Consider the following 27,509-nt stretch of genomic DNA (forward strand, 5'->3'; position numbering starts at 1 on the left):
GTCTTCTCTGCGTTTACAAAGGACAAAATTACCTGGAAGTCAGACTTTCGTGTACTGCGACGTCAGTACATCGACTCCCAGGCCATTTGTACCAAAGCAGCTAAGAAGACAAGTCTTTGAAAGCCTACACTCCCTTAGCCACCCAGGCATCAATGCAACTGCCAAATTAATTGCAGAGCGCTTCGTCTGGCCGGGCATTAGGAGAGATTGCAGGTTGTGGGCACAATCATGTCTATCTTGCCAACGTGCAAAAATAAGCCGACACGTGTCCGCGCCTTTAGGCACATACAATTTGCCTCGCGCACGTTTCAAAAATATTCACATAGACATAGTTGGGCCCTTACCGCCTTCAGAAGGTTACCGTTATTGTCTGACTGCAGTAGACCGTTTCACTAGATGGGCGGAAGTCATACCAATAACGAATATTACAGCTGAAACAGTGGCAAAGGCATTGCTATCGGGTTGGATATCGCGCTTTGGCAGCCCAGAGTCTGTCGTCACAGACCGCGGCCGCCAATTCGAGTCAGCTCTGTTCAGCTATCTGGCAAAGATAGCTGGATTCGAGCATAAAAGGACAACAGCATACCACCCTTCTTGTAATGGCTTGGTCGAACGCTTTCACAGACAACTCAAAGCATCTATTGTCTGTCATGCAAACAACAAGTGGACTGAGTCTTTACCTTGGGTACTTCTTGGAATAAGAAGTGCTTTTAAGGAAGATCTGAAAGCTTCTTCGGCCGAGCTATTATATGGCGAACCTTTGAGGCTGCCGGGAGAATTTTTTCACTCCTCTGCAGATGGTACAACCGACATTACAGATTTTACAGCCCGCCTACGTTCTTTTGCCGAGAATTTACGGCCCGTGCCAGCTTCACGCCATGGCAGAAACAAAATATTTGTTTTTAAAGACCTGGCGACCACGGATCATGCCTTCATTCGAGATGACGCATCACGTGGTTCGTTACAACCTGCCTACACAGGGCCGTACAAAATATTATCTCGGAATGAAAAAGTTTACACTTTGCTGGTCAATGGCAAGCAGGTAACGGTCTCCATAGACCGTCTTAAACCAGCTTACTTACTGACCGATAAAAGCGACTCCACTCCAAACGAAGATGATCAGCCACAGGAAAAATGCAACCTTAAAGGCTATCAAACTCGTTCTGGCCGCCAAGTCAAGTTTACAAATTTTTATCGCCCTTGACGGTCTCTGGGGGGTGGTGGTGTAGGCGACATATTCTACTAATTACTACTAACTAACTACATATTATAATAACATCCAAATTAACTTAAAGTAAATTATTATTATAATTAAAACCTATTACTAAAATTTATCATTATAACTTATAACTAAAACTTATCATTAAACTTATAGATAATACTTATAAATATTTATATTAATCTAAACCTTAAATCTAAATAAATACACATATATTATTTCCATACAAAATGTACTTGCCGGCCGACCGAAAGCAAAGCTGACCGTACGATTGAATTTTATATTTTGCGATAGTCATTAGTACCTACGACAAAACTAGTTACGCGGTGCATGGTCGGGCGGCCGTCGCGATGTATCGTTTATAAAATTAAAGCAGTGTGTGGCGGCATGTCCCCACAGCGTTACACTTACATTGGTGCATTTTTATTTCATCCAACTTCCGCTTAAAGACCGTCCGTAAACCCTCAAAAACTATAGTAAGTACTAAAAACGGCTTTCGCCTGTAAGTAAAATCCCTTGTGTCGACAATTTCTTGTATAGTTCCCTTCATTCTTCAATGTCAGTCTTTTATATAAAGTAGCTGTACTGTAATAGGCGAACGACGACGTACCTACTTCTACATAAATCGGCGAATTTACGCAATTTCAAATAAAAGTTTCATAAATGATTATGTTACAGCAGAATTTTGAAACATTTTATGGAAGTCTAGCTGATGCCCGCGACTACAACCGTGTGGATTTAGACTAAAAAAACCGACCTCGCATCAACAAGGCAACGAGGGTTCCATACTTTTTCGTATTTTTTCGTCATTTTGCGATAAATCAAAAACCATTAAGTATGCATAAAAATAAATAAAAATCTGTTTAAGAATGTACAGGTAAAGCCCTTTCATATGATACCTCACTTGGTATAGTAATCTTACTTTAAAAGTTGTACATATTTGGTCCAAACACATTTTGATTTTTTGTGATGTTACCACAAATTCACGGTTTTCAGATTTTTTCCTTAATGTCTGCTATAAGACCTACCTACCTGCCAAATTTTATGATTCTAGGTCCCTGTAGGTTTCTTGACAGACAGACAACGTACTGATCCTATAAGTGTTCCTTTTGTCACCCTTGAAATGTGGGAATTCTGATTTTCCGGGATAAAAAGTAACTTATGCAACTCTCCAGGTCTTTAACTGTATCCATGCCAAATCATGTCGATCCGTTGCTCCATTGCATCCGTCCGTGATTGAAGGACAAACCAAAAACCAACAAACAAATACACTTTAGCATTTATAATAATATGGGTAGGTAGTGAAAACCCATTGATGTTGGAAATATTCTGTGGATAAACCTAAATTATTATAACTGAAGTACGCTAGGCGCCCACGAAGAAAAGATTTTTGAAAATTCCTCCCGGGGAATAAATAGGGCATGAAAGTTTGTATGAAAGTCGGTCATTTTTCAAGTTAGGTCTATGAAAATAAATAAGTATTTATGCTTTTGGTTAAAATGGAGAAATACGTGTTTCAGTGTTTTTAAATGGAAAGAGATGATTCGCAGTCGAATAAGCTAGCCTTGCCTTCCTACGAGTCACAAGGCAGTTGCAAACGTACTCAATCTGCAACTAACAATATACCTAATATTTTGTGTCGGCAAGTAGCTCGGAGGGTAGTTCCTTCGATTCACAAGGCAGTTGCAAACGTACTCAATCTGCAACTAACAATAAAATCTTTTGTGTCGGCAAGTAGCTCGGAGGGTAGTTCCTTCGATTCACAAGGCAGTTGCAAACGTACTCAATCTGCAACTAACAATAAAATCTTTTGTGTCGGCAAGTAGCTCGGAGGGTAGTTCCTTCGATTCGTCAACGTCAGCCATTTTCGGCAGCCGTGAAGGCGGACGACGTTTAATAAATCGGCAAATCCTTCACAAGAAATGCTACGTGTCGTACCTACTCATGTCTAGGCTAAGAACTTCGTATTTCTTTTTTAAATAGTACCTTATCCATTTTAATATTATAAATGTGAAGGTGTGACGGCCATTGCCAGACACTTACACCCGTATTCACAATCATTACTATGAAATCGCACAGTGTGCTCGGACGCATAGTGTGGATTCCACCAATCAGATTATCGAAAATTGACGTGACAAAATAATCTGATTGGTGGAACCAAATTTATTAAAGTTTAAGGGTGTCTAGCAGAAGTTGCCTGATTCTAAGTGTCTGGCAATGCGTGACGTGATTTCTAATACCATTCCGAAGAAAATATAAAAAATAGACCTTTTACTACATAAGATTTTTTTACACCTTTATTACCTGTTATCTCCTAAAGCCACCATGATCCAGACTTAATAGTAGCTGATCGCTCCTCTGTGTTGGGGACGAAGGTCTGCCATGCGCTGGCTCTTAGTTTAGTAATAAGTAGTACCTATCTAAAGTTCTAAAACCCCAGAGTTACTCAACGTGAATCGAGATTGTTTCCTTACATAACTATGTTTCCTAAACTTTTATAAATCTTTATGTTATCTTTAGATTTCCCTCGGCCAAGTTAGTTAAACCCTTATGATTTGATCTCTACATAAAACGAGCCTTGAATTCAAATGAAAGTCACATTATTGCATATTTTTTCTCACGAACAGATGTTATCAATACATTGTCGCTTGCGTGCGACTAAGCGATTACCATCAGTAATGTCTCAACAAGACTACATTTCATATTCACATTCCATCATAACAGAACTACTAGTTAAGATTTACGATAAACAGGATGCACCTGTATAAACAGTTCCGCTCTTTTCTTTGAGTTAAACTCATTTAAAATATTGTCGCGTGCCAGGATGTTAAAAAAACTCCAGTTCAAAAGTTTTATTTCATTACTAGCGTAGAACTTCTGAAAATTCTTTCTTGGTAGGGGAACTAAACCATAACGTAGGTAACGTTATGGTTTAGTTAGTTACCTAATACTTTTGTATCTATAGATAGTAGATTTAAATATTTATTGTTGATCATAATATTTTTCAACAATTGAACACTTTAACGTTTCTTCTGTCGATGATCTGTCTGTTTGACCTGTGTTGAGTTGTTAGGTTATGTTGTAGTCACAGATTTATCATAGGGTTGTTGCACGCTGTCTCGTTGCAATTCAAAGTGGAGTCTCTAACCCTACGAAGCTACTACGATTTTGTAATAAAAGAAAAATAAAGTTTCGTTCATTGTATTCGAATAAATACATTACCAATTATCTCCCTAAATGAACACTTCCTTGACTTTACGCAGAACGCCGCTTACACGCTTTTTTTGACAAGCAAAAATTCTTAGTAGGTGTTTATTCACGTCTATATCTACTGTGCATACTTTAGTACTTAGCAGGTACAAAATAAGTGTAGCTAGAAAATAAATACAAGCAACTTGTGAATGGCAATCAGATAGCAGAGTTCAAGTTTGAACGCGTTGCGCAATTGGTGCGGATTGTGAATAATAAGTGTTTCACAGTTCGCTAAGTGTATATATCAATAATACAAAATATCTATATTATGTTGTTGCAATATTATGTTGACAGATACTCGTGTGACCTTCCAACTAAAAATATTAAATGCTGGTGGAAATAATGTCGTGGCATAGTTGCGACAGTATGCGACAGGTCGAGATGGCAATCGGGGTATGAGGCGGGGGACGTCCCGCACACCCGCACGTCACCCGCGCTCGCCTGCACCGGTTTAGCGCGGTGGCTATGCGGATGTGCGGGGCGTTTCCTCCTCGAATGCCATTTCGACCTGTCGCGTACTATAGGAATAGTTTAGTTTTCCTTAGCTGACTTAAAAGATAAACAAAATAAGTACCTAAGCGTAATAGCGCAAGCGACGCTATTTGACCGGCGCTTTACACCTTCTGGAGTTACTCGTAGGTTTTCACTCGTAGAAGAAAATATCATTGAGCATTGATACCTACTATTAAAAAATGAAAGACTTTTAAATAAGCACTATAATAAGGTGGCAGAGCTGAGAGCTCTTTTTTTTTAATAAAAAGGAATGTTAATTTGACCTTGACCACTAATAGAATTGGTTTGTTTAGGTACATTAATTTAAAAGTTGCAAATATTTAAATTGATTTAGTCCTGTTTGACGTGTTATTAATTAAAATTTAAGAATAGACATCAAGTCTGCTAAGCTTCAGTAGGGTTAGGGAGTCAGAACAGCTGGCACTAAGTGACGTCAATCTGGCCGACGCGATGCGACGTCCGGCTCAGCCACTTAACTCACATAAGTACTGGATGTCAGTTAGCTTTGACATAGGACAGTGGAAGTTTCAAGCCTATTTCAATATTAAATAGAGAAAATTTAAACCAGCAGTGGTTTATTTTTTGTGGAAACGATTTGAACTAGATTTGAGCCTATGCAAAAACTGCCGATACCTACGTCAACCAATAAATGACAATATGATACCTATGTGGGTAATCTAATCGGGCATACTCTGACTAATCACGTGAATCTAGCAGTACGATATTTATCTGCATCTAATGCTCTTTCGTGAAATTATAACTAAATTTACATACTTTGCAATTTATTTATTTCTTATACAACAAAAAATATACACAACACTAATGGTTTGTTTTGACGTAGACCACATTTCGTGAGTTAAGAATTTCAATTTTCATGTCCCGGTACCAAATGCTGATGACTTTTAGAATATTTCCCAATATTGCAACGACATAAAAACTTAAATTTTAAGCATTTGCTAAATCGTATTTCAATTCTTTGAAAAAGTTCTATACCTACCTATATAAATTTATCAGCTGTTAGTGACTAAACTATCTTCGTCGTCTAGTCTTTTGATATTCTCCGTAGAATATTTGTCTCAAAGTTTATCTCATTTGCAGGTATTAGATTGAAAATTAGATCCGGACGTAACAGTACCCGTAGTACAAGATTTTACGTCTCACCAAGTATTTCGACTCTCGAATTTGGTTTGGTTTGGTGAGACGTAAAATCTTGTACTACGGGTACTGGACACTAGGCACTTTAGCATACTAGTCATTCTAGGAGCCTCAACATTGTCAGCCGCAGCGGATACAACATTGTGTACATAATCGGGCCTCGGGTATAAGAGTAGCTAGGGCATTTCGTTACTAATGGATAAAACGTAAATCCAGCGGAAAATATGCGAGACAAAACGCAAAAATCCGCCTGTCTCTTGACGTGACACATTATTGCCACTCCTCGCATAAAGATAACCCATTTTTCCCCCGAGGATTGTCGAGCCTAACGCAATTTTTATATTCTTTCATTAAATTAAGAGCTCTAAAGATAAATAAAGATAAATATATAGCGGTGGCAATCTCGCTAAGTGTTATGGCTGTATCAGACACAATGCGTTCCAGCAACGTTTTTAGCGTGCTTATTATGAATACGATTTTTTATAATACTAGAATATGTAGTGGAATAATAAGAACTGTATGAAGCCAGCGCCGTATACTTGACAGTATGGAAATTCGTCAAGTGTATTAAAATTAAGACGCCTCACGCGCCATCTTAGCTTTATGTGTCAAGTTTTATGTCAAAAGTACGAATTTAGTCCTTATTTCAAAAGTGAACAAAGCAAGGCCACGCTGCCATCCGGGTTTTATTGTTACAGCCCATACTAATCGTACGAGCGTATCAGCATGAAGCAACGCTACTATCGCGCCTTTTGTCTGATAGAGCCTTAAACACCAGGGCTTTTTGTGAGCGTGGGCGGAAAATCTTGTATTATTTTCCTAGAAACTGTTTTTCCGCCTGATACAATGGTACGCAAGAACAATGACATCGAATCGTCTGGTGACAATAAGGCAAAAAGTAGAACAGTACAATTTTGTACGGTGAGAGTCTATTACTTTGAGTGACTGTTTTGTGATAAGGTTTTGACGTCCACTCTACAATATAAGGCATGATTTATTTTACACCGGGCACATGTCCGAATTAGGATTGTAATTCCGTTCCGTGTGTTTATGAAGTAATTTATGCAAGACCGTACTGATCTGCTTCTTCCGGGAGCTTAATATTTATAATACTGCCAATTGACTGGCCGCAGCACGACCCAGCCCGTGTATTGATAACGCAGTATTCTAAAACTGATCATTATTATAAAGATGAAGTATGGTGGTATGGTGGTAGCATTGTATATTGTTTTGGGTAGTGACCACACGAACCGCACGCCTCGCAAGAAATATCATCATCATCATCATCAACCCACTGTCATCGCCGGCTTACTACTGAGAACCGTAGGGCGATTGTCTAAAATCTGCATCAATCATTATTACAATCTCAATTGTTCTGATTGGCTGAATTTGTGCGATTCTTGTTGCAACAATGCATTGTGGCCAATAGTGAGCGAGGATTAACCAATCAGAGATGATTGCGATCGTGACATTGTAGCTGTCAAACAACCGCGGTAGGGCCACCGGTCGATCGTAATGTGCGACAGAATTTCGGATGACATCAGTAACGTCAGTCGTTTTTATCATATTATTCTTACGACTGAAATAATCAGCCTATTTGTAATGTTGCGATAAGTTAGCTACGTTATTTATAAAAAAAGGCCATACAACTTTTAACAAATAACAACGTTGCTACGTAACTTATAGATACACTAGATGATGCCCGCGACTTCGTTCGCGTGGATTTAGGTTTTTAAAAATCCCGTGGGAACTCTTTGATTTTCCGGGATAAAAAGTAGCCTATGTCCTTCCACGGGATGCAAGCTATCTCTGTACCAAATTTCGTTAAGCTAGCAGACAGATAGACAGACATACTTTCGCATTTATAATATTAGTATGGATAGTATGGATTACAGATAAGATCGTTAATAATTTTGGTCGTTACAAGTTTAAGCAATTCGAATTTTTAATAATTAGTTATTTATTAATTCAATTTCACACCCACCATAGGCAATAGAATAATAAAGCTATGCAGATATTGTATTATGCAATAACTCCCACGATTTGTGTTAATAAATTAATTAATTTATATGTCGTATTTATTGAGTAGTTGAAACGTAAAAAACTGTTGCGTGAAGTAGGGAGTAATTATTTATGCGCAAATAAAGTGAAAGCGAACACTTTCTATGCTTTTTAGAGAGAAAATATTGTGTGTTTAGTCACACGTGCGTTATCTAACGTTTATGTACAGAAAGAGTGTGATTGCTAAATGGTGCAGCGGGAACCTACTCGTATATAATGTGCTGATGGCAAGACATCATTATAGGACGTAGTATTCTCAGATCCCATGTATAGGCCATGTTTTATTTTGAACTAGCTGATGCTCACGACTTCGTACGCGTGGATTTGGCTGTTAAAAATCTCGTGGGAACTCTTTGAATTTCAGGGATAAAAAGTAGCCTATGTCCAGGCCTTTAACTATCCCCATGCAAAAAAATTCATGTCAATCCATTGCTCCGTTGCGACGTGATTGAAGGACAAACCAACAAACCGATAAACCAACAAACAAACACACTTTCGCATTTATAATATGGGTAGTACTAGTGATAATCCATACCCATACTAATTACTATCCATACTAATATTATAAATGCGAAAGTGTGTCTGTCTGTCTGTCTGCTCGCCTTTCACAGACCATCCGTTCAACCGATTGTGACGAAATTTGGTACAGCGATAGCTTGCATTCCGTGGAAGGACATAGGCTTTTATCCCGGAAATCAAAGAGTTTCCACAAGATTTTTAAAAATCTAAATCCACGCGTACGAAGTCGCGGCCATTAGCTAGTATGGTATAAATTGGTTGAACATTGTTAATTAAAAATTGCAATTTTCCGAAATAAAACGTAGGAGTATACGTTAGTACTATATCTTTTGTGACGTAGGTAGGTACCTACTAGTCCAGGCGATTATGTATTTATACATCTCTACCACGACTATCATAGTCATACTACTTAACTTGTGAATAGAGTTGATAAAAGCTTTCAATGGCATTCATAATTCGCTCAAGTATTCGCGCAACAAAAATCTTTGTCAAGCTCAAGTCAAGATTCGAGGTCGCCCACCTCCTACGTAACTCGCAGTAACTCTTGAGTTGTTGACTCGAATGAGCGCGCACCAAATAGGTATGTCGACTTGCCAATATTTGTCAGACTCAGAACCAATCATATCGAGTTTTTTTTAAATTCAGTGATTCAGATTACAGTACGGTTTTTTAAATTCAGATACAGTAGGCGGCTAAAAGTGATGAACATCGGCCTTTAGAGTGACATTTCATCTTTGTAGAGCGTTGTCTCTGTCACTCATACCCATATGTCGCTTTGTCATTCTTATCGACCGAGACAGTGCTCTACAAATCTGCTGTCTCCTTCTAAAGATTGATGTTCATCACTTTTGGCCGCATACTGTATAAGTTAGCCCATGACTGAATTCTCAACTGGTGGTAAGTGATGATGCAGTCTAAAATGGAACGGCTTACCTGGAAGGGGTATGGTAGTTGTTATTAAGCCCATGCCCCTTTGGTTTGTACACGGCATCGTTTTGGAATGCTTAAATCTCTTGGCGGCACGCCTTTGCCGGTGATTAGGTACAAAAATACCAAAAAAAACATTAATTATTGTAAGTACGTATAGATAGGTAGGTACAAGATAGTACTATAGGTCTATATAGGATGTGGTGTGATAAATTAGTTTTAATATTTCAAAACTCATTATGAAGTGAAAAAGCTCATTAAACGCATCGTTTATTGATAGGAAACAATATAATCAGTCGGTCGTGCGCGAAAGTGAATAACCCCAGAACACAATATTTCTAATATTTTTCAGTAGTAAACAGGAGCTTTTTATTTACCAAGAGCTAATTTTATTTACTACAGTGTACATCTTTGATAAAATATATATCTTTGTTTTTGTAATGTTATGTAATATTTTTGTATGCAATAAAGTATTATTAAATACAGCTGAAAACGGCAAGCAGCGCAAGTATGCCTCTCTTATAGAGAGTTACATTTTTGTGCCGAGTCTTAGTGCTAAATTTTTTTACGAGACATTTCACCGCGATTAATAGCCTCATCTGCAGAAGGGCTGGCTCATTTTTTGCGCAACGGATCAGCCTGGCTGTCCAGCGCGGAAATGCAGCCAGTATTCTTGGCACCATTCCACGCGGTCATGATTTATATAGTAATTAGATAAGGCTAGCTTTAAGTTTTATTGTAATATTTAAAAAAAAATAATAATAATTATAAAGTATTTCTATCTATCTATCTATAGCTTCAGGATAAATATATATTACCGAATGTTTATATTTTAAGTATAATATCTTTGCCATAATAAACACGAACACAGAGTGTTAGCTTTGCTAAATAAAGGTATATTACTGAAATCTAGTTGGCACTATTAACGTCCAAAATGGCTTACTTATAGGTATAGAAACTCAGCATTATCTAAATTTAATTTTCTTACATTTTAGGGCTGCTGGAAAGAAATCTCTACATCTACTGTAAGTTGTTTTATGTGCACGTCGTTTCGTAAGTAAAATGTTTCAGTTTTAAGTTACTGCTAAGTGGTAGGTACAGACATGAATAAATAAACAAAGAAGACTAAAATAGGCGTTTTTTAAATATGTTTTTTTGTGAAACTTAAGAATAAGTGCCCTACTTTTCTTGAATCTAAAATACATAATTATGTAAATCTCGAAGAATAAATGGAGATTTAATTAAAATTTTATTTTAGAAAAAGTATGGGTTATGCCACTATACCACTGACGGGCGACGGCTTGATATATTGTTCTTATTTTAATGACTACCGTAATGGAAACTAAAACACGCAACTTCGTGTATATAGATAGAATAGCCAATCATACTAATTAACAACTTTGTTAGAGCGTGAACGTCGTCGGCCACAATCTAGTTCGATATTCGATTTCCAATATAAATGTGTTTACTTATATCTTTCAGGTACAATCAATTAACACTAAGGAGCAAGTAATCAGTATCATCCCTCATCAAATCACAACCAAGACCCTAAAAAATTCAATTGACTTGAGCTATTGTTAGAATTACTCAAAAAATCGAAGTTTATTTATATCATGTATGTAGGACAACGGGGGTCCTTATCCTACGTCTAGCACCGATTTAGAAGGTAGATTTCACTGTGAAGTACCGGCAAGAAACTGAAGAGTTGCCCTTTTCAAAATATATCTGTATAAAAATTATAATCATAATATGCCTAACAAGCTTATGCCCGCGACTTCGTCCGCGTGGACTACACATATTTCAAACCCCTATTTCACCTCCTTACGGGTTGAATTTTTAAAAATCCTTTCTTAGCGGATGTCTACGTCATGGCATCTATCTGCATGCCAAATTGCCCGATTTGTCCAGTAGTTTGAGCTGTGCGTTGATAGATCAGTCAGTCAGTCAGTCAGTCAGTCACATAATCAATGTAACAATTTACTACAGCATGTTGTGGGTGAACTGAAACCTCAGCTCAGCCTCAGAAATCAATTGAAAAAGTAAGTAGGTGTTTTAAATTAAGCTAGCAAATGAGGTAGTCAAACATAAAATAATAATAAAACAAGAATAAAACTCTATCGAGAGTCTGTATGTATTGTATGTTCGTCTGTGATGCCTCTTGAAAACGTTTCCCGAAAATAGCTCTCATAATAAAGCCATTGAAAAGAAAATTATAATTCGAGGAAGAGAAATAAGAAACCTCTCAAATAACTTTCCAAGCCCGCGCCGCATAATTAATGTATTCAATGATCTTGAAGGTTATAAATTAGCTCATTTATTCATCTAGGTCTATTGAGATTCGATTCAAACATCTTCAGGTGTAAATGACTGAGTTTGATAAAATTGTAACAGTTTTCTGTTTGTGTGCATCACGAAAATAATCCAATTTTGATAAAAATTAAAAATCCATATGGTTTGCTAGAACTCGATTCGATATTCAGACAGGTGAATCTGAAGGCAAGAAGGCATGTTCAGCGTATGACTGTGTCCAAAGCTGAAACGTGTCAGCAAACCGAGATAGGTTTAGGCATTGACTTATTATAGTAGTATAATCATATCACTGGGTTTAGGCAATCCTCACGATGCCGAGAGTCTCAGTTCGTCAAACCTTCGATTTCTATGTAATAAATTTTAGGCCTCGTGAGTCGGGGCAGATTACGTCGCATTGGACTTTGGAGAGTAATGGAATAGAGAGTAATTATAATATGGAATAGACCGTTTGCGAAAAAACTTGTGCAATAAGTGCATAATACTTATTATATCTCGAGCAGATGTAGCTAATCTCTGTAGATTTTTTTTGCCACCGGGACAAAGACAGTCCTTGTGGCCTAAATTCGATGGGGACTACATTATTATTAGCTAATGCACGCAACTTCATCCGCGTGGATTTCGTTAGAACTCTTTGATTTTTCGTAATTAAAGGTACCTAGCCTTTGTCATTGTCCAGGTCTTAATTATAACCATGCAAAATATCATGCCGATCCATTTCTCCGTTGCGGCGTGATTAAAGGCCAAACCAACAAACAAACACACTTTTACATTTATAATGTGGGTTGTGAAGTTACAAAAAATGGTAAAGTTGCTCTATTTTCGTGCTACAAAATAAGTTTAAAAGATTTTCTTGGAATTTCCGCGCCCATTTCACTTTAAGGTTACAGTTAATTCCCTCGGAAGTGCTTCAAGTTGCCGCTATGATTATAAATCGCTTATCAGGGAATTTCGCTGGAGTTTTCGTAACGATATTGGCGAAGTTTGCGAACACTTCCCAATTCGTTAATGTCTATTGAGTTATCGATAAAAATGTTTTTTGATAGGCAGTTTGGTTTTATGATGTTTACCTACTTCAAAAAATGCTCTGTAGCTAGAATAATAACGAAATCTGCAAAATTTGTATTTATCGCGCTTACATTTCGCATTTGAAGAATCAAAACTACCATCCATATTATAAATTCAAGTTGTTTGTTTATTAGTTCATCCTCAAATAATACAACGTATAGACGTTATTTCTTGCATGTCTATAATAATTAAAGACCTGGAGAGTAACATAGGCTAATTTTTAACCCGGAAATACCACGGGGTTTACGCGGATGAAGTATGTGAGTTAGTTTGAATAAAAATCTTTTTATTTCTAGCAAGCACAAGCAGATATATGCTTAGCAAGCTACGACAAGCTTTGTATAACTTGATTGCAAGCGTTGTACAAACAGCAACATAATTACCTAGCTATGCACCCGTCCAGTGTCGCGTAATGCACACAAAAACACACATAAAGCACACGTAAATATCGAAGTTACAGCTACTCTCAATGCACACATACCTAAGCAAAATCAGTTTAGTCGGTGCAGATCGCGTTGCGCTAAAATTGTCTTTTTATAATTTGTAGCTAAAGCAATGGGAATAATATTAATTACGCTACGGATTCAGTCAGTCGTATTAACGCACGTTTGGCCTTGTGGTGTAACCGTTTATCATACGATCAAAGATTTTGGGTTCAAATCTCTCTTGCATATCGTCTTTGATGTGTTTTTAATTTTTTTTATATTCTTGCTAATATTAGCATCAATAAAATGTTTCTAGGAAAAACAATAAAACATCTGCTAACAAATTAACATTAATTTAAGTAAAGTAAGTAATTTAATTATTAATTTTAAACGGAATAAATTGTAATAGTAAGTAAAAGTAATAGTCTAAGTAGTCTAGTCTTAGTCTACTACTACTAGAGGGAACGTTTTATAACAGCCCCAACGGTATCAAAATTTTACTCCTAAACGCAATGTAACCAAATGAACATCAATATTGATCCTAAATAAACTCCAATTTCTTATGAATTACGTGGCCTATAATATTTCAAAGGATGAAAGATTTATAACAAAATAAACAGATACCTAATAGAAAAAAGAGTTTACAAAACGTTGGCAAAGAAATTTTTTTTAAAGGCGCACAAATAATCTTTGCACAACAAATAAGTTAGTACAGGTTGCTTTATAAGTTTACTCAAAGAGGATCTATGTATAATATTAAAATGTTTGATCTATTCCTCTATTTATTTTTCAGTTAAGTTGTATGGCTAAACAGTATCTATGCGACTTTTAGCACTTCTGCTATTTAAACATAATTATTAGCATTATCATAAACGGATAGACGTCCACCGCTGGACATAAGTCTCTTGTAGGGACTTCTGCACGCCACGGTTTTGCGCTGCCTCAATTCAGCGACTCCCTGCGACACGTTTGATGTCGTCTCTCCGCCTCAGCCGCCTAGTGTTTTCTAGAATATAGTTGGAGAGATATCTGCAAAAAGTTGCAGGTCAAAAATGCTCAGGTCATTCATCGTGCCCGCTAACAAAATTGAGAACAAGTATTTTAAAATGTTGAAAAAAAACTCCCGACTGCGGTATGCACTGTATCGCGCATTAAAGCACATAAAATCCAACATTTTGATTTTTAAGAATTCTTTATTGTATCTACCTACCCAGTGACACTCGCGCCATCAAGCCGGATCGAATGACGTATCATTTGTCAAAATCGGTTGAGCCGTTGAGTAGTTACGAGCGGACATAGGAACGGACATACATATATTAGGTACGCGACAGGTCGAGATGCCAGTCGGGGAGGGAACGCCCCCCACATCCGCATGGCACACAGCCCCCGCACTAACCCGGTGCGGGCGAGCGCGGGTGAATGACGTGCGGGTGTGCGGGGCGTCCCCCCGCCTCATGCCCCGATTGCCATCTCGGCCTGTTGCGGACTATACATACATATTACATACAGGTCACACACACAACCCTCCTTTTGGGCTTTGGGTAAAAATAAGAGCTTTATTTTTCTAACTTAAAAAAATGACATGAATTATTGCTCAATAAGAAGATTTACGGTAAATTATTTTGACTTTATCGAATCATAAATTACGTGAGGAGATAAATTTTACCATTGACGTTTAACAGCTCCCGACAGGATTACTTATCTGTATTGATAGATCCCGAAAGTCATTTTTTATTTTTATGGATACCTATCAATTCGCGAAGTCAGCCTCGTCTAGATATGTTTGATCATTGATGACGCTTATCTCAAAAGTATCAGGGTTCGAATTTTGTCCAAGTTTGCTACGTAAGTAAGTACGTAGGTGTAAGTTGTTTGATAGATTATAATCTACTTATACCTCTTGGAGAAATATTTTTGTGATTAACTTGTATAAGATGAGTCCGTAACGGCTCTCACGAGTAATTTTTTTTAAATCATAGGTTTATGCGTAAATATTAAATAGTCAAAGATGATCATAATCGTTTTCTATTGACTGATAATTTTACTATTGATATAGCGAGCTAATAGCAATAAAAATCCGCTACTATCTAGGTACTGGTTACAATGATTCGCAAATCGCTTTATATCAAGGTAATAATTTTAGAGTACCTACTAAAGGATAATTTGGTACCAAATAGAGTGCTTGGAAAATGAAAATTTTATAGATAGGTGAAATTCTTTAAAGACCAAATTCGCGAAGAAATCTAATAAAATATTGAACTTTACTTCAATATTTTGTATTCAACACGTATTTTATTTCAGGACATAAATTGTAGATTTTCTGCAGCTCTCGACTGGCATTATTTTATCAGTGTCAGGGCTTTTATCAGTAGTGCCACTTACCAAATAACGTCTTTAAATAATAATAATAAGAAAAAGCCGTGATAGCCTAGTTGTTAGGACGTCCGCTTCATATTCGGAAGGTCGCGGGTTCGATCCCGGGCACGCGCCTCTAACTTTTCTGTGTTATGTAAGTTTTAAAAAAACCACTTGCTTTAACGGTGAAGGAAAACATTGTGAGGAAACCTGCAGCCTGAGAGTTCTCCATAATGTTCTCAAAGTAGTGTCAAGTCTGCCAATCCGCACTTGGACTAAGGCCAAACGCTCTTACTGAGAGGAAACCCGTGCTCAGAAGTGAGCCGGCGATGGGTTGATCATGACGATGATGATGATCATGAATTTAATTTTTTTTTCCATCCCACTTCGGTAGGTCGCCGGCCTTGTAGTTAGGGTTGCTACATAGTTTCCACCCTACTGACAAATCCTTACCGCCAAGCGATTTAGCTTTCCAATACGATGCTGTGGAGGAACCAAAGGGGTATGGGTTTAATATAAAATTAAACCCATACCCCTTTATAGCACACATAAGGGGGAAAATTCTAAAACCGTGAGTTTGTGGTCACATCACAAAAAAAAAAAAATTGAACGTGTTCATGAAAAAATATAGTGTTTTCAATTTTCAAAGTAAGATTACTATACCAAGTGGGGTATCATAATATGAAAGGGCTCTTTACCTGTGCATTCTAAAACAGATTTTTATTTATTTTTAGGCATAATAATTTTTGATTGTAGTACGGAACTGTCGGTGCGCGAGTCTGCCTAGTACTTGGCCGGTTTTTTAAAATTTTATCAAGTTTTACGATTTCCTAGATATTCAACTCGCGGATTTTATTTCCGGACATAAATTGTAGACGTCCGATGTTCTCGTTTTATCAGTGTCAGCACTCCGATATCTCGCAAATATCTTAAGGCTTTAAAATCCGATGAAATATGTGGCGATGGATATCTTGAATTCAATTTCGGCACCTTCCAGTGAAGGTATACTTAATCTTGAAGCTGCTGAATGATAGGTTTGCGCTTGACTATTATTATCTTGCCTGATGATAGATTAAACCTTGCGGAAAATCATGCGCGTTATTTAGTTCGCACGTGAAAATTTCTCGTATTGGCGTTTCATCCACGCGTATACACCCTTAATTGTGGCGCTTCACTATGCGCAAAATATTAACACACCAACCAATGTCAAATGAGCTCGGTGGCTATCATTCAGTGTGGAACAATGAGTTACATGAGACTTACATGACAATGAGAATATTGTTAAACACCCCACTTATGATTATAAAAAATGAATATTATGCTATGTTTTCATCTGTTTTGCTGTGCACTAATCAAAGTTTATATACAAAAAAGTTTACAACAAAAGAATTCAAAGTCAGTAAAGGTTACCCAATAAAGGTCAACAGTGTACAGTTTTAAAATAATTCGAAACTATATCAAATTGTGTAGTACTGTTCACAGTTCTCTCTGGTAACGCACAACGCAAATTTCGTTACTTGTGTAATGAGATTGGAATGCGTTCGTGACAATGATAATTTAATAATATTGTACCGGTTTTTACATCTGGTTATGTCAAAACTTAAACTAACATGAAATTAAACTACTAAACTTGTAACTGCTTGTTAGTTGTGACTCATTACTTTGATAAGTAGGTGATAATATGAACGGTCTTTGTACATGGAGACGTTTCAAACGCATAATATGTTGTCATAGGTGCGTTATCAAATCAGTAATGAGAAGATCCGTAGGAGAAGTAGAGTAACATAGCTCAGCGGGTTGCAAAGCTGAAGAAAGAAAATACAAGCTAAATAGGTTGGCAAATTATTTGTGACAATGAGTGGTAGATATGAAAAAAAAACCTACATAAGTTTTATGTGAATGAATGGAAGTAAAACCCATGAGGTCAATTACTAGGTATTATACCTGGCATAATATTCTTCGGTTGTTACGACCGTGAATGTCTGTTAAATGACTTGGAAAGGCTCGTTTTTCTACTAAACTATTATTACTGCACAATTTGTATAACTGTGTTTATAGCTTTAAAGAATATTATATTCCCACGGGTCACGCACAATCCCCATACTAGAAACGTTTTCCATCCGCGTTAAAACTCATAAAGTTTACGTTTATTGCACTTCAAATATTGAAGTGAACGTGACTACTAGTAGGACTCAGGAAATGTTCAGTATACTGACATAACGGGACGGAAGTATGTGTACTTACCTAGCTACTGCGTAGAACCTAGGTAAAGATGTTTAGCATTTATGTGTTTCTTGGTTTATCAGGTTTAGCATTTATGTGTCTGTTGGTTCATCAAGGTGGAACATTTATGTGTTTGTTAGTTCATCAAGGTTCAGCGTTTATGTGTTTGTTGATTCATCAAGTTTCAGCATTTATGTGTTTGTTGGATTCATTCAGGTTTAGCGTTTATATGTTTGTTGGTTCATCAGGTTTAGCGTTTATGTGTTTGTTGGTTCATCAGGTTTAGCATTTATAATATGTTTGTTGGTTCATCAGGTTTAGCATTTATGTCTGTTGGTTAATCAAGGTTTAACATTTATGTGTTTGTTGGTTCATCAAGTTTAGCATTTATATGTTGGTTGGTTCATCAATAATTGTTCATTAGATTTTGATAAATGAGGAATCGTTGCTTTCGTCATAGAGTTCAGCGTGTCAAAGACTATATTATAACATTGCTACAATTGAAATATGGTTTGTCCTATGTCCAAACACATAGTAAAAAAAACCTAATATGTGCAGACCAATAAAAAAATCTTCTACCGTTCCCTTCGCCAATTTGCGCAGACCTTTCCGTCTACAAGTTCGAGCAGCGTCGAAAGCTAGATGAGCATTCTGTACAGGAATTCTTCAACCAAGATTTAGAGAATATGTCAAGGGGTCAATTTGAAGGGACACGGGTAGATACGTAAGGTAACAAAGTGGCAATAAAAAGCCAACAAAATGCCTCGGGTAAGCATTCTGACCACGGCCGTAAATCCACCGAGCCGGGAAATAAATTTGGCCAGAATTATTGGAAACCGTTGCCAAAGCAACGGTCTGGATAGATGTCTTCGACGTTTGCGTCAAACTGACTGACTGACTGACTGATCTTTTAACGCACAGCTCAATGGATCGACCTGGGCATGCAAATAGCTATTATGTTGTAAACATCCGCTAAGAAAGGATTTTTCAAAATTCAACCCCCACCGAGATGCACCTGTCACAAAAGGCGCGTGTATAGACGCGTGCAATAACAAGCTGCCGTAATAACAAAATGCCGTAATCTGCATCGCTCATCATGATAATATATCAACGCAGAGTTAAAGTTACTCCAGAGCCCCTATATAAATACTGAGTTAAAATTACTCTTGTTTTCACCGACTCGTCATAATGTTACCGTTGAATGGCCTCGATTGCTTAATTCGTAGCAACTAGCTGTATTTATAAATATCTAAAACACTTAATTTAGGGACATTGATCTGAAGCAGGTATAAGCTAATCTGCGCTTTTTATACTTTAATCGAACACACAGAGACTACCCGCTGTTTCGCTCGTGCAAACGAAAAATCCGGACTTATTTATCTACATTAGGATATAGGGTATGTACCTATAAGTGCAAAATTTTAGGTTTCTAATAGCAATTGTTTGGGCTGGGCCGTTGATGAGTCAATCAGTCAGTGACTCGGGACTTTTCTATTTATTTATTTAGATACCTACATCTATGTATTGATCCAATATAGCTTACCTACTCCACTTTTATCCACTTTCGAGATTTTCCTGATATCATCACTTCGGCTCCACCGACTTGGATTAAGGGGCACTCTACGCTTCGTTTACTGAGACGTGGTCTTATTACATTCGACGAATTTTCGACTCCGACGTCCATCAGACTTCCGACAGACGTGACCAGTCAACTGCTACAGTCAGACTGGTAATGTCTAGCACACTAATAATATTATAATTGAAAAGTGTGTCTGTCTGTCGAAAATCAAAGAGTTTCGTCGGGATTTTTAAAAAACCGATCAAGTGTACCTGGATCATAAAGTAGGATTCTTAAACGGTAGGTTGGTGACTGGGGGGGGGGGGGGGGGTGTCCTTCTCAAGAGTTGTGTGGGATTTCTCTAAATATATAAAAGGAAAAGGTGACTGACTGAGTGACAGACTGACTGACTGACTGATCTATCAACGAACAGCTCAAATTTCTGGACGGATCAGGCTGAAATTTGGCATGCAGATAGCTAGTAGTCACTAAACTATCAGCCGCGTACCAGCCAGTGCGTCTTTTGAATTTTAGCGAGAAGTTACCTTTTCAATTCAATTTTCATAACAAGATACTCATTACCTAATGAAACACAATAGTGGTGCGAGTAAGTTACGGTTATGACCAGATGCGCTAAACGGGGTCACGACGACTCACGATCACCAGCCTGAGTAATTGTTGTTACCGTTCTAACCGAAAAGGTACACCGAATTCGCCGTCCAACTGTTCCTGACTTATCACACCGAACGTGGGGTCTGTGAACTTTTATGTTTTTTAATATTCCTAAACACAATAGTGGTACGAATAAGATACGGTCACATGCGCTAAACGGGGTCACAACTCACGATTGCCACCCTGAGTAATTGTTGTTATTGTTCGAACCGAAAAGTTATTATCCGTTTACTGTAACTCAATGCCTAATTTTATGTTGGCACTATTGCTTTGTTAGCTTTATTCCTTAGCAAAGAATTTTTATGTACTACTTCGTGATTATTACCTCCTATGTCGATGGAAATTAGTGATTTGCAATGGTGCCAACCGATAGACGTTGGGGTCCCAAGGTGCTAGAATGGCGACCTCGCACCGGAAGACGCAGTGTTGGAGGACCCCCCACTAGGTAGACGGACGACATCAGACGAGTCGCAGGGAGCCGCTGGATTCAGGCGGCGCAAGACAGTGGCGTGTGGAAGTCCCTACAAGAGACCTATGTCCAGCAGTGGACGTCTATTGGTTGATGATGATGATGATGATGATGATGATGATGAATAATGGTGCCAACATAAAGTTAGGGGTCAAGTTATAGTGAACGGTCTATACACAGAATTAGCCGTTTTTGTTCAACTATTCCTGTTTATGTGATCGCGGGGTCGGTGAACTTTTTATGTTTTTTAATATTCCTAAAACGGTGTTCTCTATATAGATAACATAAAATAAAAGAGAATAGCTGCCTCTGTTTTGTTAATACTTTGAATATAAAAAAACAGAACCTTTATTAAAGACTGGTTGTTACACGCGTCTTTGTCCATGTGGAATATTATTTTCCTACATTTTCCGAATCATTAACTGTGTGACTTGAGATTAATTTCCACCTTAAAATCAGCTTTGGTAAAAGTCATGAAGTATCTTAATCGAAAAGAAACCAATAAATGCAAAAAGCGGGTGATAGTCTAGTCACTAGTGGCTATATAAGTACTTTGGCCTCGCATTGGGTGGGTCAAGGAATTGATGCCGAGCACGTACTTTTAACTTTTCGCACAGAAAAAAAAGTTCCAAGCAATTAAAATATCAATTGCTTAAGCGGTGATGGAAAACATCGCAAATAATCCTGAATGCATGCCTGAAACGGTAGAGTGGACAAAGTTCCCAAAAAATTGAAATCCGATTGATCCTAACTTTGAATCTTACAGATTGAACTGTTATCGTACCTATCTAGAATCTACTATAATATAGCTTTGCACTTGATCATCTTAACGCATCGACGCCGACGGTCTAAGTTCATAACGCTGGCCAAGTGCTTATTGGCCTAGACTTCACACACTTTTGAGAACATTATGGAGAACCCTCACGCGCGCAGATTTCCTCACAATGTTTTCCCTTTACCTACCGTCAAAGAACGTGACATTAATTAATTGCCTAACCAACAATTTTATTGAAATACTAGTTTATGCGTCCGCGTGGAATACACAAATTTCGTACCCCTATTTTAACCCCTTAGGAGTTGAATTTTCATAAATCCTTTCTTAGCGGATGTCTACGTCATGGCATCTATCTGCATGCCAAATTGCCCGATTTGTCCAGTAGTTTGAGCTGTGCGTTGATAGATCAGTCAGTCAGTCACCTTTTCGTTTTATATATTTAGAAGAAGAAGATTAAACACACTTAAAACATGTAGCTTTTTTGTAGAAAAATATACAAGCTATAAGAAAATAAAAATTCTCGCTAAAAGAATGTACCATATAAGCTTAATTCATTATTTATCTCCGCATTGGTGTATCGTAAGTAGGTATTCATAACAGTACCGAAGGCCGTCGTAACGGTATGGTGTTAGTCGAGTTTTTAAGCTCATGTGGCCGAGGACAGGCACTTCTCAGAAGCAACGGGCTCAGAAGCTGGGCCTTGTAATTAACACGCATAGATGCGCCCTAGAATGGACGACACGGGATGTCTGGGATAACTGTTTGAGGGCATTAGGTATAAGTGTTTAACAAAAAACGACTAAGCGCTAAGAGGTAATCCACACTAAAGTGTCGTTGCATTTTTAGCCATTCGCATAGTATGAATACGCTTCATTTTCATAATCAGGATTATTAGTAAACTAGCTTTTACCCGCGACTTTGCGTGATATAATTTTTAGAGCGGTTTGAGCTGAAGTTGATATGTCAGTAAGAGAATTGTTTTTGTGGCCCAAGGCTTAAAGGAACAGGGGTTGTTAATACACGCATATAGTCCGTACAAAATGATTCTCACGCGTGATTTTAACTCTGTTGGTGAATTTTCATGTCAAAAGTACGGTTCACCTTTAAAATAAGGACTAAAATCGTACTTTTGACATACCAATTAACACAAAGTTAAAATGGCGCGTAAGAAGTCATTTTGTACGCATAATACCTATGTAAGCAAATAAAACTTTGCATAACCGAAAAATTTTTTTGTCTATTCAGGATCACGTTTATTTTTGTGTCTTTTTTGTCCATGAAGGCAAGATTTTAAGTCCGATTGGTATTTAACAACCTTGCATTATAGCTGCGTAGCAAAAAAATAGAACGGATTTTGATGGTATTTCAAATGACAATTAGCTTAGTGAATTGACTAGCAGGAGTCACGGTGTCAATCGTACAATGGAGTCAAGGTTGAAACGGAATACGACTTACTTGAAGGCTTTTATTGTTTTCTTGGTTTGAGGTGTTATGGTCTGTTTCTTATAGTGACCTAGTATACCTATACAGTTCAATTTAGCAAAATGTCGTCGCCACTGAGTAGTTACTGGTCGTCGCCCTTGATATGGAGTTGATATTTGTTTTTTAGGGTTTCGTACCTCAAAATTACGCTATTGTCATTATCTTGCAGTGTTGCACTATACAAATGTTAAGTACACCTTTTTTTTATCGCCCGCGTCCCATCCTTCGCCTCGTCCACTGTGCCCTCTGCTAGTCAGAGGGATACACAGAGAAACCTCCCCCCTGCCAGGTAGCCATAGCCAGAGATAATATAATATTATATAATCTCTGCCATAGCCAACAATATCATCCCCGAAGAGAAATTACTAGCCATGCTACCAGGGGTGCACCGGCCTCAATACTGCTACACTACGGCACACTGGGAGGTTACCTGGCTGACACCCCAAAGTTAGGTATACCTTGTACAATGGTACGGAACCCTTCGTGTGTGAGTCCGACATACACTTGGCCGATTTTCTTAAAATATCATACCTACCTATATTTATTCTGTATGTTTGTCGTATTCACCATTTTGAATATGCTATTACACCACAATATTATGCCTACGTCACGCTAAGTCAATGAAACCTCATTTTTTGGAGTTACAAAAGAACAGGTATAGGCAGGTACGTAAACTTACGGTTTTAAGGTTAAAACAACAAAATCAAGATAGTTTGTAAATATCATAACTCCCTTTTTATTTCCCAAGGCTGGGTCGATGGTTAGTTAAACAAACGTATAAACTTTTGCAGTTCAAAAAAAGAACAATAGATTTGTTTTGCCCTCCGATTTCGTTCGTAACAAAGGCCTAAGAAAGAAAAATGATTCGATGTCACCGTATCGGGCGAAGAACCGTGCTCTGATGATAATCACGATCACGAGTGTGAAGCGACCCATTATTTGCAGATTTGCTTTCGTTTTATGAGAGAAAGAGAGATAATAATAATTATAAATGGAGCATCAGTACGGACGCCCCATACATCCGCACAACCCCTGCGTTGACCCGGTACGAGATAGCGCGGGTTATATGCGGGTGTGCGACCCCCCGCCTCGTACCCCGATTGCCATCTCGACCTGTCGCGTACTATACCTATTATATAGATCCTGAGGATGCTCCGGTGTGAAACATGCATTTAATCATCATCATCATCGACCCATCCGCGCCAGCCGACTACTGAGCACTACTGACTACTCTTTTAGTTTAGACAAAGATAACGGAATCGGTGTCAATATTTCTTCAAATGAATATGATTGTGCACTTTTTGTTTCGTAAAGACAGGCAAGAAATTTGATCTGAGCTCTGGCAACCCTACAGGTAAATAATATGTACCTATTTTGTGAGGTATCGGTGTATCATACCGTGTTTCTCTAAAGCAATAATCGCGTCAAACAATGGTCCGATGGTCAGATATTAATTGGCAAACATGAATCTAAACTAATGTTAGATATCGCGATATATAGTCTATAATGTTTACTGTAACTGTTTGTATAGTACAATTATTAATATCTACAACATATTGATCAGTTAATAATTAATTGGTAGCAATGTGGTATCAACTAGCAATAATTATTGACTAGTATGTGATGCCCGAGACTTCGTACGCGTGGATTTAGATTTTTCTTTGATTTTCCGGGATAAAAAGTAGCCTGTGTCCCTTTCCAGGTCTTACTTACGTTGCAACGTAATTGAAGGACAAACAACAAACAAACACATTTATAATAGGGGTAGTGATTGTTTATTTTGAAGTAGATGACGCTTCATGCTGGTAGCTTTGTCCACTAGGATTTAGGTTCTTAAAAATCCCGTGGGAACTTTTTTATTTTCCGGGATGAAAGTAGTTTAAGTCAGCCTCCGGTATGATTTAGCTATGTTTATCAGTGAAAGAATTTTTAGAATCGGATTATTAATTCCGAATTTACCCCTACATCAAACTTACAAACTTAGAAAAATAGATCAAAAACCCATGAAGAAATACCTTCTATTAATAAATTATCTCGGAACCATAGATAAATGATGGGTCTCCACCACAGAGAATTCAACCTCAAGAATACACATATATGTATAAATAAGGTTTTGCATGAAAACAAAATCGTAAAATGTTGGCGGGGGACAGGGGAGAATGCTTTCTTGTGATTGGTGGAAGTCACGTAATCAAGACAATGTGCGGAATGAGGGTACCGAACTGCCGTGGGCCGAATTTTATGCTAAGCAACTGCCTAAGCTTGGCTATCGGGGGTGTCCAGCTATTAGGCGTCTATAGGCGGTGGTCTGTGGTCTCCACTCAGAGGGCAGTGGAGACCAATCATTTATCTAAGCTCGGCACAGTGAAAACTCAGGCAATTTTCATAGCTCTACAGTTTGTCTATTTTTTTCAATTTCCTGTATTTTCTTTACAGAAGAGCTCCCGTCACTAACAGATAAGCTTTGTATAAAATTCCTTTGTCGACTGTTCCAGCACATCGGATGCATATTCGCCTCTCAAGCTTTTACTTCCAGTGCTGGCTTTACTTATGGTGCAGGGCTAGGGTGTGAAGCGCACACGGAGAGCAACTTACAATGAGTGCAGCAAAGCTTTACCGCGGATTTTTCGTTGACAAGGTGTTGCAAAATTCACGAAAGAGCTTTGTTGCGTTGATTTTATTGCTCGGGCTTATCACGCTGTGATTGATGTTATTTTATTTATGTACCTACTAGATGATGCCCACGATTTTGTCAGCGAGAATTCAGTTTTTTTTTAAATCAAATGGGAACCTTTTGATTTTCCGGGATAAAAAGTTACCTATGTCTTTTCCGGGATGCAAGCTATTATATACCAAATCTCATATAAATTAGTTAAACAAATTGGCCTTTAGGAATCCCTTGGAAACTGTTTGATTTTCTGGAATGAAAAGTAACCTAGTTCCTTCCCCCGGGATGTAAGCTAACTCCGTACCAAATTTCATCAAAATCGGTTAAACTGTTGTGCCATGAAAAGCTAGCAGACAGACAGACAAACGGACAGACACACTTTCGCATTTGTAATATTAGTGTGGATTTGTCTAATTGTAAGCCTTTCTCATTCTGAGAGGAGACCTGTAGTGAGCAGCGATGGGGTGATCATGATGATGATGAAGTTAACCCCATAAATCCATACTAATATTATAAATGCGAAGGTTTGTCTATCTGTCTGTATGCTAGTTTTGTACAGCCCAACAGTGTTACCGATTTTGATGCAATTTGGTACAGAGTTAGCTTACATCCCGAGAAAGAAAACAGGGTACTTTTTATCCCTGAAAATTAAAGAGTTCCTACGGGATTTTTAAAAACATAAATTCACGCGGACATAGTCGCCGGCATCGTCTAGTACCAATATAAATAAACCTTTTCCTTTCGTCCGTCTTCCTAAAAACATTCACAATCGTGTGCTGGTGAAATACTTCTACCTAAATGTATCGTTTCTATTACGCCCACGACGCTCATAAAGGATCATAAGGCGCTTTCTTGCTTCGCTGGCTCTATCTGAAACAGATTGCTGCACAAATCTACCGTGAAAGGGATTTATCCCCGGGTGATGGGCGTACTTTACCTTTGCGCCCTCGAACTTGCAAAGAATCGATTTAACTGCGACTTTGCTTACTAATTTCAGTATAATTCAGTACTTATTCAGTTTTATTGAACATAAGATATAATATTATAATAAGAAGCTGGCCCAGCGCCGAAATTTCGTAGCTACATTGTGACAATCTCAATCACCTCTAAAAGGTTTGCTTGTTATGTGTGATTTCGAATATGATTCTGAGTGACTTAATAAAAATCAAAGCCTTTTCGTTTTAAAAACATTCAGAATCGTATTAATACAGTATATTATAGATACCTAAATCGTTTCTGTTACGCCCACGACACTCATAAAGGATCATAAGGCGCTTTCTTGCTCCGCTGGCTCTATCTGAAACAGATTGCTGCACAAATCCTTTGTGCCCTTGAATTTGCAGTATCGATTTAACTGCGACTTTGCGTAATAATTTCAGTAAAATAATATACTTATTCAGTTTTATTGTATAAAAGATATAATACAATAAAAAGCTGGCCCAGCACTGTGATTTGATAGCTACATTCTGACTATCTCAATCACCACTAAAAGGTTCGCTCGATATGTGTGAATACGAATAATAAAAATCAAAGTCTTTTCATTTTATACATTCACAATCGTATACATCATATTATAGATACCTAAATCGTTTCTGTTACGCCCACGACGCTCATAAAGGATCATAAGGCGCTTTCTTGCTCCGCTGGCTCTATCTGAAACAGATTGCTGCACAAATCTACCGTGAAAACGATTTATCCCCGGATGATGCTTGGCCTTTGTGCCCTTGAATTTGTAAAGTGTAGATTTTACTGCGACTTTGCTTACTAATTTGAGTAAAGTAATAATATCCGTAACCTATCCAGTTTGATTGTAAGAAACAAATATTTTTAACAAGTCGTAATTAAAAAAAATAAAAACACG

The 27,509-nt window shown here is 37.8% G+C and overlaps 2 protein-coding genes across 3 annotated transcripts in view; one reads left to right on the forward strand and one right to left on the reverse strand.

The window, feature by feature from the left end:
* Window positions 1-27,509, reverse strand: part of RpL15 (ribosomal protein L15) — a 410,749-nt gene that overhangs the window by 76,022 nt on the left and 307,218 nt on the right. The gene's annotated exons all lie outside the window — the stretch shown is intronic.
* The window catches only part of LOC117985966 (chaoptin), a 59,856-nt gene that overhangs the window by 11,820 nt on the left and 20,527 nt on the right, over window positions 1-27,509 (forward strand). Inside the window, exon 1 of one of the 2 annotated variants that reach the window (XM_069501133.1) lies at window positions 10,649-10,671. The exons of the other annotated variant lie outside the window; for it this stretch is intronic. The gene's annotated coding sequence lies outside the window, so the exon portion shown is untranslated. Of the gene's footprint in view, window positions 1-10,648; window positions 10,672-27,509 lie in introns of those variants that run through there. 2 annotated transcript variants of the gene reach the window in all.

The sequence above is a fragment of the Maniola hyperantus genome, chromosome 10, assembly GCF_902806685.2.
Source record: "Maniola hyperantus chromosome 10, iAphHyp1.2, whole genome shotgun sequence".
Taxonomy (NCBI): domain Eukaryota; kingdom Metazoa; phylum Arthropoda; class Insecta; order Lepidoptera; family Nymphalidae; genus Maniola; species Maniola hyperantus.